The sequence below is a fragment of the Coregonus lavaretus genome (assembly GCF_964263955.1).
Source record: "Coregonus lavaretus genome assembly, chromosome: 25".
NCBI lineage: Eukaryota > Metazoa > Chordata > Actinopteri > Salmoniformes > Salmonidae > Coregonus > Coregonus lavaretus.
In genome coordinates this window covers 37,437,124-37,450,630 of record NC_140012.1, presented here as the reverse complement: position 1 = coordinate 37,450,630, position 13,507 = coordinate 37,437,124, and the positions used below count along the sequence as shown (strand labels likewise).

Below are 13,507 nucleotides of genomic sequence, written 5' to 3'. Positions count from 1 at the left end.
AGTAAAGGGAAAGCTGCTCTGCTGTTTGTTGCTACTTGGCTACCTGCCAAACTATTCACGTTTTACTTTTAATAAACGTTTAATCAATCTCTGTGTTCAACAAATTTACCAACTTTTTAGTTTTGTCCTCACTCATCTTTTTTCGTTAAACTTTTTCACCCCGGACGTTTATCCCGAGACAGAAGAGTCATTTTCCTGTGCGTTTTAGCTGCCAACTTTACGTTATTTTCCGTTTTTCCATCGCAACTTTTTTTCCCTTATTCAACTTTTTCACTCCGGACGCTTTATCTGGACATGGCTCATCAACATCTTCAACAGCCGAAGCTAAGTAGTAACATTAACATGATGTCTTTTAATTGCAGTCGCTGTACTCATAATATACAGGAGAATTCTCGCCTTACGGCGAGAATAGCTGTGCTACAAGCCCAGCTTCAGACGCAATCGTTAGGCAAGAGTATTATCAGTGTAGGAAAGGAAGAAACAGCGTCTGTGCCACCAGTAAGTACAGACAGTAACGTTAGTATAACTCCCCCCGCACAGTCCCTGCAGCCGGACAACTTTCTCATGGCTTCTGGAGGGAAATACTGTTGGAATGCTCAACCGGTGTCGCTCATTCAGCCGACAGAAACCTTCAACCGGTTTTCCCCATTATGTAGCGAGTCGGAGTCTGAGTCTGAGTCTTCTCTAGTCTCTACTCCTCCCGTTACGGGGTCTGAGACGCCGAAGGCTCCCACCATTAGCTCTGACAAATTGAAAACCCTAGTCATTGGCGACTCCATTACCCGCAGTATTAGACTTAAAACGAATCACCCAGCGATCATACACTGTTTACCAGGGGGCAGGGCTACCGACGTTAAGGCTAATCTAAAGATGGTGCTGGCTAAAGCTAAAACTGGCGAGTGTAGAGAGTATAGAGATATTGTTATCCACGTCGGCACCAACGATGTTAGGATGAAACAGTCAGAGGTCACCAAGTGCAACATAGCTTCAGCGTGTAAATCAGCTAGAAAGATGTGTCGGCATCGAGTAATTGTCTCTGGCCCCCTCCCAGTTAGGGGAAGTGACGAGCTCTACAGCAGAGTCTCAGCACTTAATCGCTGGTTGAAAACTGTTTTCTGCCCCTCCCAAAAGATAACATTTGTGGATAATTGGCCCTCTTTCTGGGACTCACCCACAAACAGGATCAAGCCTGACCTGCTGAGGAGTGACGGACTCCATCCTAGCTGGAGGGGTGCTCTCCTCTTATCTACCAACATAGATAGGGCTCTAACTCCTTTAGCCCCACAGTGAAATAGGGTGCAGGCCAGGCAGCAGGCTGTTAGCCAACCTGCCAGCTTAGTGGAGTCTGCCAATAGTATAGTCAGTGTAGTCAGCTCAGCCATACCCATTGAGACTGTGTCTGTGCCTCGACCTAGGTTGGGCAAAACTAAACATGGTGGTGTCCACCCTAGCAATCTTATTAGGATAAAGACCTCCTCCATTCCTGCCATTATTGAAAGAGATCGTGATACCTCACATCTCAAAATAGGGTTACTTAATGTTAGATCCCTCACTTCAAAGGCAGTCATAGTCAATGAACTAATCACTGATCATAATCTTGATGTGATTGGCCTGACTGAAACATGGCTTAAGCCTGATGAATTTGCTGTGTTAAATGAGGCCTCACCTCCTGGTTACACTAGTGACCATATTCCCCGTGCATCCCGCAAAGGCGGAGGTGTTGCTAACATTTACGATAGCAAATTTCAATTTACAAAAAAAAAAATGACGTTTTCATCTTTCGAGCTTCTAGTCATGAAATCTATGCAGCCTACTCAATCACTTTTTATAGCTACTGTTTACAGGCCTCCTGGGCCATATACAGCGTTCCTCTCTGAGTTTCCTGAATTCCTATCAGACCTTGTAGTCATAGCAGATCATATTCTAATTTTTGGTGATTTTAATATTCACATGGAGAAGTCCACAGACCCACTCCAAAAGTCCTTCGGAGCCATTATCGACTCAGTGGGTTTTGTCCAACATGTCTCTGGACCTACTCACTGCCACAGTCATACTCTGGACCTAGTTTTGTCCCATGGAATAAATGTTGTAGATCTTAATGTTTTTCCACAAAATCCTGGACTATCGGACCACCATTTTATTACGTTTGCAATCGCAACAAATAATCTGCTCAGACCCCAACCAAGGAGCATCAAAAGTCGTGCTATAAATTCTCAGACAACACAAAAATTCATTGATGCCCTTCCAGACCCCTTCTGCCTACCCAAGGACGTCAGAGGACAAAAATCAGTTAACCACTTAACTGAGGAACTAAATTTAACCTTGCACAATACCCTAGATGCAGTTGCACCCCTAAAAACGAAAAACATTTGTCATAAGAAACTAGCTCCCTGGTATACAGAAAATACCCGAGCTTTGAAGCAAGCTTCCAGGAAATTGGAACGGAAATGGCGCCACACCAAACTGGAAGTCTTCCGACTAGCTTGGAAAGACAGTACCGTGCAGTACCGAAGAGCCCTCACTGCTGCTCGATCATCCTACTTTTCCAAATTAATCGAGGAAAATAAGAACAATCCAAAATTTCTTTTTGATACTGTTGCAAAGCTAACTAAAAAGCAGCATTCCCCAAGAGAGGATGGTTTTCACTTCAGCAGTGATAAATTCATGAACTTCTTTGAGGAAAAGATCATGACCATTAGAAAGCAAATTACGGACTCCTCTTTGAATCTGCGTATTCCTCCAGGGCTTAGCTGTCCTGGATCTGCACAGCTCTGCGAGGGCCTGGGATCGGGAGAGACACTTAAGTGTTTTAGTACTATATCTCTTGACACAATGATGAAAATAATCATGGCCTCTAAACCTTCAAGCTGCATACTGGATCCTATTCCTACTAAACTGCTGAAGGAGCTGCTTCCTGTGCTTGGCCCTCCTATGTTGAACATAATAAACAGCTCTCTATCCACCGGATGTGTACCAAACTCACTAAAAGTGGCAGTGATAAAGCCTCTCTTGAAAAAGCCAAACCTTGACCCGGAAAATATAAAAAACTATCGGCCAATATCGAATCTTCCATTCCTCTCAAAAATTTTAGAAAAAGCTGTTGCGCAGCAACTCACTGCCTTTCTGAAGACAAACAATGTATACGAAATGCTTCAGTCTGGTTTTAGACCCCATCATAGCACTGAGACTGCACTTGTGAAGGTGGTAAATGACCTTTTAATGGCGTCAGACCGAGGCTCTGCATCTGTCCTCGTGCTACTAGACCTTAGTGCTGCCTTTGACACCATCGATCACCACATTCTTTTGGAGAGACTGGAAACCCAAATTGGTCTACACGGACAAGTTCTGGCCTGGTTTAGATCCTACCTGTCGGAAAGATATCAGTTTGTCTCTGTGAATGGTCTGTCCTCCGACAAATCAACTGTACATTTCGGTGTTCCTCAAGGTTCCGTTTTAGGACCACTATTGTTTTCACTATATATTTTACCTCTTGGGGATGTTATTCGAAAACATAATGTTAACTTTCACTGCTATGCGGATGACACACAGCTGTACATTTCAATGAAGCATGGTGAAGCCCCAAAATTGCCCTCGCTAGAAGCCTGTGTTTCAGACATAAGGAAGTGGATGGCTGAAAACTTTTTACTTTTAAACTCGGACAAAACAGAGATGCTTGTTCTAGGTCCCAAGAAACAAAGAGATCTTCTGTTAAATCTGACAATTCATCTTGATGGTTGTAAAGTCGTCTCAAATAAAACTGTGAAGGACCTAGGCGTTACTCTTGACCCTGATCTCTCTTTTGACGAACATATCAAGACTGTTTCAAGGACAGCTTTTTTCCATCTACGTAACATTGCAAAAATCAGAAATTTTCTGTCCAAAAATGATGCAGAAAAATTAATCCATGCATTTGTTACTTCTAGATTAGACTACTGCAATGCTCTATTTTCCGGCTACCCGGATAAAGCACTAAATAAACTTCAGTTAGTGCTAAATACGGCTGCTAGAATCCTGACTAGAACCAAGAAATTTGATCATATTACTCCAGTGCTAGCTTCCCTACACTGGCTTCCTGTTAAGGCAAGGGCTGATTTCAAGGTTTTACTGTTAACCTATAAAGCGTTACATGGGCTTGCTCCTACCTATCTTTCCGAGTTGGTCCTGCCGTACATACCAATACGTACGCTACGGTCACAAGACGCAGGCCTCCTAATTGTCCCTAGAATTTCTAAGCAAACAGCGGGAGGCAGGGCTTTCTCCTATAGATCTCCATTTCTATGGAACAGTCTGCCTACCCATGTGAGAGACGCAGACTCGGTCTCAACCTTTAAGTCTTTACTGAATACTTATCTCTTCAGTAGGTCATATGATTGAGTGTAGTCTGGCCCAGGAGTGTGAAGGTGAACGGAAAGGCTGGAGCAACGAACAGCCCTTGCTGTCTCTGCCAGGCCGGTTCCCCTCTCCACTGGGGTTCTCTGCCTCTAACCCTGTTGCAGGGGCTGAGTCACTGGCCTGCTGGTGCTCTTTCATGCCGTCCCTGGGAGGGGTACGTCAATTGAGTGGGTTGAGTTACTGACGTGATCTTCCTGTCTGGGTTGGCGACCCCCCCCCCCCTTGGTTTGTGCTGTGGTGGAGACCTCTGTGGGCTATACTCGGCCTTGTCTCAGGATTGTAAGTTGGTGGTTGGGGATATCCCTCTAGTGGTGCGGGGGCTGTGCTTTGGCGGAGTGGGTGGGGTTATATCCTTCCTGTTTGGCCCTGTCCGGGGGTTTCTTCGGATGGGGCCACAGTGTCTCCGGACCGCTCCTGTCTCAGCCTCCAGTATTTATGCTGCAGTAGTTTATGTGTCGGGGGGCTGGGGTTAGTTGGTTATACCTGGAGTACTTCTCCTGTCTTATCCAGTGTCCTGTGTGAATTTAAGTATGCTCTCTCTAATTCTCTCGTTCTCTCTTTCTCTCTGAGAACCTGAGCCCTAGGACCATACGTCAGGACTACCGGGCATGATGACACCCTGCTGCCCCCAGTCCGCCTGGCCTTGCTGCTATTCCAGTTTCAACTGTTCTGCCTGCGGCTACGAAACCCCTACCTGTCCCAGACCTGCTGTTTTCAACTCTAAATGATCGGCTATGAAAAGCCAACTGAGAGACCTGAGCCCTAGGACCATACGTCGGGACTACCGGCCGTGGTGACTCCTTGCTATCCCCAGTCCGCCTGGCCTTGCTGCTATTCCAGTTTAAACTGTTCTGCCTGCGGTTATGGAACCCCTACCTGTCCCAGACCTGCTGTTTTAAACTCTAATGATCGGCTATGAAAAGCCAACTGAGATTTATTCCTGATTATTATTTGACCATGCTTGTCACTTATGAACATTTTTGAACATCTTGGCATGGTTCTGTTATAATCTCCACCCGGCACAGCCAGAAGAGGACTGGCCACCCCTCATAGCCTGGTTCCTCTCTAGGTTTCTTCCTAGGTTTTGCCTTTCTAGGGAGTTTTTCCTAGCCACCGTGCTTCTACACCTGCATTACTAGCTGTTTGGGGTTTTAGGCTGGGTTTCTGTACAGCACTTCGAGATATTAGCTGATGTAAGAAGGGCTATATAAAATAAAATTGATTGAAGTAATGTAGTCCTATGCATTATTATTGTCTGAGTAGTGCGCAAGCCACCATCCGGGTATCTATTGATTGAAGATTGTTGTTATACTGGCTTGAAGAAATTAGATTGCCAGTTGTATTTTAACCTGTAACTGAAAAAAACTGAAATAACTTATTTACATACGTATTCAGACCCTTTGCTATGAGACTCGAAATTGAGCTCAGGTGCATCCTGTTTCCATTGATCATCCTTGAGATGTTTCTACAACTTGATTGGAGTCCACCTGTGGTAAATTCAATTGATTGGACATGATTTGGAAAGACCCACACCTGTCTATATAAGGTCCCACAGTTGACAGTGCATGTCAGAGCAAAAACCAAGCTTTGAGATCGAAGGAATTGTCCGTAGAGCTCCGAGACAGGATTGTGTCTCTGGGAAAGGGTAACTAAATAATTCTGCAGCATTGAAGGTCCCCAAGAACACAGTGGCCTCCATCATTCTTAAATGGAAGAAGTTTGGAACCACCGCCCGCCCGGCCAAACTGAGCAATCGGGAGGGAAGGGGCTTGGTCAGGGAGGTGACCAAGAACCCGATGGTCACTCTGACAAAGCCCCAGAGTTCCTCTGTGGAGTTGGGAGAACCTTCCAGAAGGACAACCATCTCTGCAGCACTCCACCAATCAGGCTTTTATGGTAGAGTGGCCAGACAGAAGCCACTCCTCAGTAAAAGGCACATGACAGCCCACTTGGAGTTCACCAAAAGGCACCTAAACAACTCTCAGACCATGAGAAACAAGATACTCTGGTCTGATGAAACCAAGATTGAACTCTTTGGGCTGAATGCCAAGCGTCACGTCTGGAGGAAACCAGGCACCGCTCATCACCTGGCCAATACCATCCCTACGGTGAAGCATGGTGGTGGCAGCTTCATGCTGTGGGGATGTTTTTCAGTGGCAGGGACTGGGAGACTAGTCAGGGTCGAGGGAAAGATGAACGGAGCAAAGTACAGAGAGATCCTTTATGAAAACCTGCTCCAGAGCGCTCAGGACCTCAGACTGGGGCGAAGGTTCACCTTCCAACAGGACAATGACCCTAAGCACAGAGCCAAGACAACGCAGGAGTGGCTTTGTAAAAAGTCTCTGAATATCCTTGAGTGGCCCAGCCAGAGCCCGGACATGACCCCGATCGAACATCTCTGGAGAGACCTGAAAATAGCTGTGCAGCGACGCTCCCCATCCAACCTGACAGAGCTTGAGAGGATCTGCAGAGAAGAATGGGAGAAACTCTCCAAATAAAGGTGTGCCAAGCTTTTAGCGTCATACCCAAGAAGACTCAATGTTTTCACTGCACAAAGTACTGAGTAAAGGGTCTGAATACTTATGTAAATGTTATATTTCATTTTTTCATTTTTAATACATTTGGAAACATTTCTAAAAACCTGTTTTTGCTTTGTCATTATGGGGTATTGTGTGTAGATTGATGAGGCGGAAAAAAAACAATTTAATCCATTTCAGAATAAGGCTGTAACGTAACAAAATGTGGAAAAGGTCAAGCGGTCTAAATACTTTTTCGAATGCACTGTATTTCATTAACCTTTAACAATGTGGTTGGGACCTGTTATAACATGTTCCTGAAATGCTTATAGATGTGTAATGAATGCGTTATCACTATATAGTCAATGTAAATGTTAGCTAATTATAGTTTTAACCTATACAGGCTATACAGTGTTTGTTTACATTTACTTTGTTTACAAATATTGGAGTAAAACAAGATACCATTTTGGGTTCTGATGGGGTATGACAGTTTAACTAAGCTCATGAGGCATTTATAACTTATATTCTTCAAGAATCAATGGGGACATATCATTCATTTCTATGCAGATTGCCCCTTTAAAACAAAACAACTTTTAAAACCTTCATACATACACACTTTATAAGCCTTCATGAGCCCTTTATAAGGCCCATATAGATGCTTCAGAAGTAATTCATAATCAAATGATATATGAAGGGTCCCAAAAGGGATTTGATACATTTGACGAAGCAGATGTAAGGACATTTTATATCACTCTTTATGTAGAATGACCTTGCTTATAAAGGATTTGTAAGACCTCTATGTAGTGATTATGAATATTTTATAAATGCTCTATAAAGCCTTTATAAGTTGAAACATGTTTCTGGTTTACTTAAGTCAAGGTAGTTGGTATCCTGTAAAAGTAAAGGTTATAAGGTTATTGGTAAACAATGACATTGTCCTCACAGCAGGGCAACCAAAATGTATATGAGGACATGACCTCCAGCCAGCTTTCAATTGCTTTCATGGCTGGGCTCCCTGCCTGTTGAAAAATGCTAATCAGTTTAATCAAACATCAGGCAATGTATTTTCTCCAAATCTTATTCCTACATTGCCATGAAAGAGGGTGAACCCCTTTTTCCATTGCTTTTAGGAGGCGTACTTTTATGATCGTGAGAGTCGTGAGCGCCGCCGCCAAGCACCATACACTTCATAATTTTACGTCAAGCGAGCATATTAAACTTATTAATGAATTAGCGCTCATGCTGCTGCTTTGCAGCTGTTATGGAAAACTTGAGCCTCTGCCCTAGATATGAAGTACTACATACAGTTGAAGTCGGAACTTTACATACACTTAGGTTGGAGTCATGAAAAATCCTTTTTCAACCACTCCACAAATTTCTTGTTAACAAACTATAGTTTTGGCAAGTCTGTTAGGACATTTACTTTGTGCATGGCACAAGCAATTTTTCCAACAATTGTTTACAGACAAATTATTTCACTTATAATTCACTGTATCACAATTCCAGTGGGTCAGAAGTTTACATACACTAAGTTGACTGCGCCTTTAAACAGCTTGGACAATTCCAGAAAGTTATGTCATGGCTTTAGAAGCTTCTGATAGGCAAATTGACATCAACTGAGTCAATTGGAGGTGTACCTGTGGATGTATTTCAAGGCCTACCTTCAAACTCAGTGCCTCTTTGCTTGACCTCATGGGAAAATGAAAAGAAAAAAATGTGTAGACCTCCACAAGTCTGATTCATCCTTGGGAGCAATTTCCAAACGCCTGAAGGTACCACGTTCATCTGTACAAACAATAGTACGCAAGTATAAACACCATGGTACACGCAGCCGTCATACCACTCAGGAAGGAGACGCGTTCTGTCTCCTAGAGGTGAACGTACTTTGGTGCGAAAAGTGAAAATCAATCCCAGAACAACAGCAAAGGACCTTGTGAAGATGCTGGAGGAAACAGGTACAAAAGTATCTATATCCACAGTAAAACGAGTCCTATATCGACATAACCTGAAAGGCCGCTCAGCAAGGAAGAAGCCAGTGCTCCAAAACTGCCATAAAAAAGCCAGACTACGGTTTGCAACTGCACATGGGGACAAAGATCGTACTTTTTGGAGAAATGTCCTCTGGTCTGATGAAACAAAAATAGAACTGTTTGGCCATAATGACCATCATTATGTTTGGAGGAAAAAGGGGGTGAAGCACGGGGATGGCAGTATCATGCTGTGGGGGTGCTTTGCTGCAGGAGGGACTGGTGCACTTCACAAAATAGATGGCATCATGAGGAAGGGAAATTATGTGGATATATTGAAGCAACATCTCAAGACATCAGTCAGGAAGTTAAAGCTTGGTCGCAAATGGGTCTTCCTAATGGACAATGACCCCAAGCATACTTCCAAAGTTCTGGCAAAATGGCTTAAGGACAACAAAGTCAAGGTATTGGAGTGGCCATCACAAAGCCCTGACCTCAATTCTATAGAAAATGTGTGGGCAGAACTGAAAAAGAGTGTGCGAGCAAGGAGGCCTACAAACCTGACTCAGTTACACCATCTCTGTCAGGAGGAATGGGCCAAAATTCACCCAACTTATTGTGGGAAGCTTGTGGAAGGCTACCTGAAAGGTTTGACCCAAGTTAAACAATTTAAAGGCAATGCTACCAAATACTAATTGAGTGTATGTAAACTTTTGACCCACTAGGAATGTGATGAAAGAAATAAAAGCTGAAATAAATCATTCTCTCTACTATTTTTCTGACATTTCACATTCTTAAAATAAAGTGGTGATCCTAACTGACATAGGACAGGGAAGTTTTACTAGGATTAAATATCATGAATTGTGAAAAACTGAGTTTAAATATATTTGGCTAAGGTGCATGTAAACTTCCGACTTCAACTGTAGGCCTAAGGCCGAGACAAGAAGAAGACACAGTGGCAGAATAAATTCAACCACACCTTTGTTTCATCACAAAACCGGAGAGCAACATCTGTCCTGTGAAGTCCACAAAGCATATTGCATGTAACATTGCATGAATTGTGAAAAACTGAGTTTTAATGTATTTGGCTAAGGTGTATGTAAACTTCAAACTTCAACTGTAGATAGCTGTTGGCTGGGCTCCCTGCCTGTGCCATTAAACCCCTACAACTCATCCAGAATGCTGCAGCCCGTCTGGTGTTCAACCTTCCCAAGTTCTCTCACGTCACCCTGCTCCTCCGCACACTGCACTGGCTTCCAGTTGAAGCTCGCATCTGCTACAATATCATGGTGCTTGCCTATGTTGCTGTGAGGGGAATGGCACCTCCTTACCTTCAGGCTCTGATCAGTCCCTACACCCAAACGAGGACATTGCGTTCTTCCACCTCTGGCCTGCTGGTCCCCCTACCTCTGCAGAAGCACAGTTCCCGCTCAGCCCAGTCAAAACTGTTCGCTGCTCTGGCACCCCAATGGTGGAACAAGCTCCCTCACGACGCCAGGACAGCGGAGTCACTGACCACTGAGACACTTGAAACCCTACCTCTTTAAGGAATACCTGGGATAGTATAAAAGTAATCATTCTACCCCCCCCCCTCTAACCCCCCCCCCCATCATAGATATTTGCCCTATTTGTATGATGGGAAACTAGGTTACTGTACAGGATATGGTTCCAATTCTGTAAGTCCTTTCATACTTCCACACCCATACTTGATTACCCTGCAAGTGGGCGCCATTTGTTTATTCAATGAACTGTAAGTGTGCTGACAAATTCATTGCGGAAAATTTGAGGGCTGTCCAATTAAGATAATTATTACATTCTATTTAATGACTCAAACCACTAGAGGATGTTTACTGGGAACTCAAAGATTCTCGGTTGCTACGGACGTTAGCATTTGAAATAAAACAGCCTCCATATTTTGTGATAAACCCAAATGTAACATCTGCCCTGACTTCAGTGGGAGGATGACATGTAGTAGGATGACATGTACGGCTTTCATTGTTACGTAGTGTAGGGTTTGAACTAAACTGATATCTTTCCTCTGATTACAAAGGAAATACTTCACAAGATACTTATGAAAGACACTCTCTCATCACATTATGGTACTTTGGAGGAAGATTTGCTCCAACAATGCACTGCCAGTATTTAAAGGCCACAACATGTTCACAAATAATTCATCTTTGTATTGTAAACTGGTCTACACTTCTCGTGACCTCAGTCATCAGTAGAGATCAGTATCGAGTGCAAGTTGAACACCCCACACAGACCAATGTACTGTCCTTCCAACCATACAGTATTTCAAAGCCTCTAATTTTATTACATTTACATTTTAGTCATTTAGCAGACGCTCTTATCCAGAGTGCATACATTTTTCTAATGGAACAAGCTATGAAAATATAGGACTTCAAAATGTCATCCGAACAGCTAGTTGATAAAGAGTTCATTGATAGATAACAATGAACAAATTGAGTTCATAAAAATTACTGAAACAATGGGTATTTTGTCCATGATATACAGTAGTTTAGGCAGAAAATGACACAACAGACTTTGCTACATGACTATTTACAAGAGTAATGATGATTTTCAAAATTGAATTCATATGCCCCTTTAGGCAAACATTACTAAGTCATTACGGGGAGGTTTCCCGGACACAGATTCAGCCTAGTCCTGAACTAAAAATAACTTTTATTGAGAGATTCTCCACTGAGCTTGCTTTTTAGTCCAGGACTAGGTTTAATCTGTGTCCGGGAAACCACCCCTACAAGTTCAAAGTGATAGTAGAAATGGTACAAGCAAACAAGCAATATCAGCAAATGTGCCACGTGTTTTCTGTTACTGAATTTCAAGGTTCTGATGTAAGTATTCATACAGACACTCTTACCACCTGCTTAACAAATTCAGTGAAATCTGACTCATACCACACAAAAAAATGCCAAGAAAGCCAAACCCTCTAATGCACAAACGCCTACTAAATCAGTTAACTGCTTCTGTAAGATTTATCCTGTTACAGTGACAGTCCCCTGCGAGGTAAGATGTATCCTGTTACAGTGACAGTCCCCTGCGAGGTAAGATGTACTGTACTGTTTCATGGAAACAATGACCATGCATCCTCCTAAAACATTTGTCAGATTTCCAAAAACATTTGCTTCATGGCATGAAGTCTAGCCCTTAGAAATGAATATTCCCCTAAAGGTCTTCATCATGATTAAATCATAGCTAGCAAGGTTAACACTCTCTAAGGGTCTACTCAATCAATTCTGGTAAGACAATTCAGCTATAACATAAAGAAATGAAACACCAACATAAAACGAAGATATGTAGGCACTTTATCATAAAGCTATACACTGTCCTGTAGATTAAAGAGACATTCACCTTCACAAATTACATGACATGCAAATCCCTCTCTTTTTCTTTCGGTTAAATATTAGGGAGGACTTGCTCCATGACTATCTTAATGGTCTGTTTCATAATCATTATATTCTGACTATAAGCCACGTAACATATAATCAGGTGACTATCCAATATGCTTCAGCATCTTCAGTGGCAACCAGATCATTATATCAAAGTCTACACTCTTAGAAAAAAGGGTTCCAAAAGGATAGCCCTTTTTGGTTCCAGGAATAACCTTTTTTGGTTCCACTTACAACCCTTTAGGTTTTCATGTAGAACCCTCTGTGGAAAGGGTCCTACATGGAACCCAAAAGGGATATACGTGGAACCAAAAAGGGTTCTTCAAAGGGTTATCCTATGGAGACAGCCGAAGAACCCTTTCTGGTTCTAGATAGCACTTTTTTCTAAATCTACTCTCTGCATATGTTAGAAACTGTGGCAGCAGTGATTACTTACGTCTGAGTACAATCTAGTCTAGAAATAGTAGATATGGGCCTGTATCCACAAAGCGTCTCAAAGGTAGGAGTGCTGATCTAGGATCTGTCCATATAATCTTAATCATTATGATCTAAATCTTAATCGTTATGATCTAAATCTTAATCGTTATGATCTAAATCTTAATCATTATGATCCAAATCTTAATCGTTATGATCTAAATCTTAATCATTATGATCAGCACTCCTACTCCGATACGCTTTGTGGATACGGGCCCTGGACTTATTAAGCATATTTAACACAAAGCTTTCCTGCAAATAATGAAATATTAACGATCTCCATCGGGGCCGCCTCGTGTGCCCAGTTATCACACTGGCAGGAGTCATAAAGTTTTTCTCCTGCCACCCAGTAGGAAGAAACAGGTACTGCACTTAACACTCAGACATAAACCTCTTTTCCCTTTCCTTTTAAATGTGTGAAAATGCCCTGAAATCCCTGTAAGGTCAATCCTGTTGGAGAAAGGGTATCATTAGCACCACTATGTACTCTATCCCAGGCGCTGATGACATGGGCGTTGATTAAGGCAGCCCGCCCCCCCCGCCCCCCCCCCCCCCCCACACCTCTTTGATTCAGAGGGGTTGGGTTAAATGCGGAAGACACGTTTCGGTTGAATGCATTCAGTTGTACAACTGACTAGGTATCCTCCTTTCCCTTTCTCTCCAAGCTCTTTAACTGTTATAACGTGAAAGGGAATTATCTTGACATCCAAAACATCCAATTGGCATCCAACTGATTTGAATGCCCATTCAG

At 42.9% G+C, this 13,507-nt stretch overlaps 1 protein-coding gene across 1 annotated transcript in view; it reads right to left on the bottom strand.

Annotated features, from left to right (window-relative positions):
• Positions 1-13,507, bottom strand: part of col21a1 (collagen, type XXI, alpha 1) — a 52,320-nt gene that overhangs the window by 21,657 nt on the left and 17,156 nt on the right. The window lies entirely within an intron of this gene.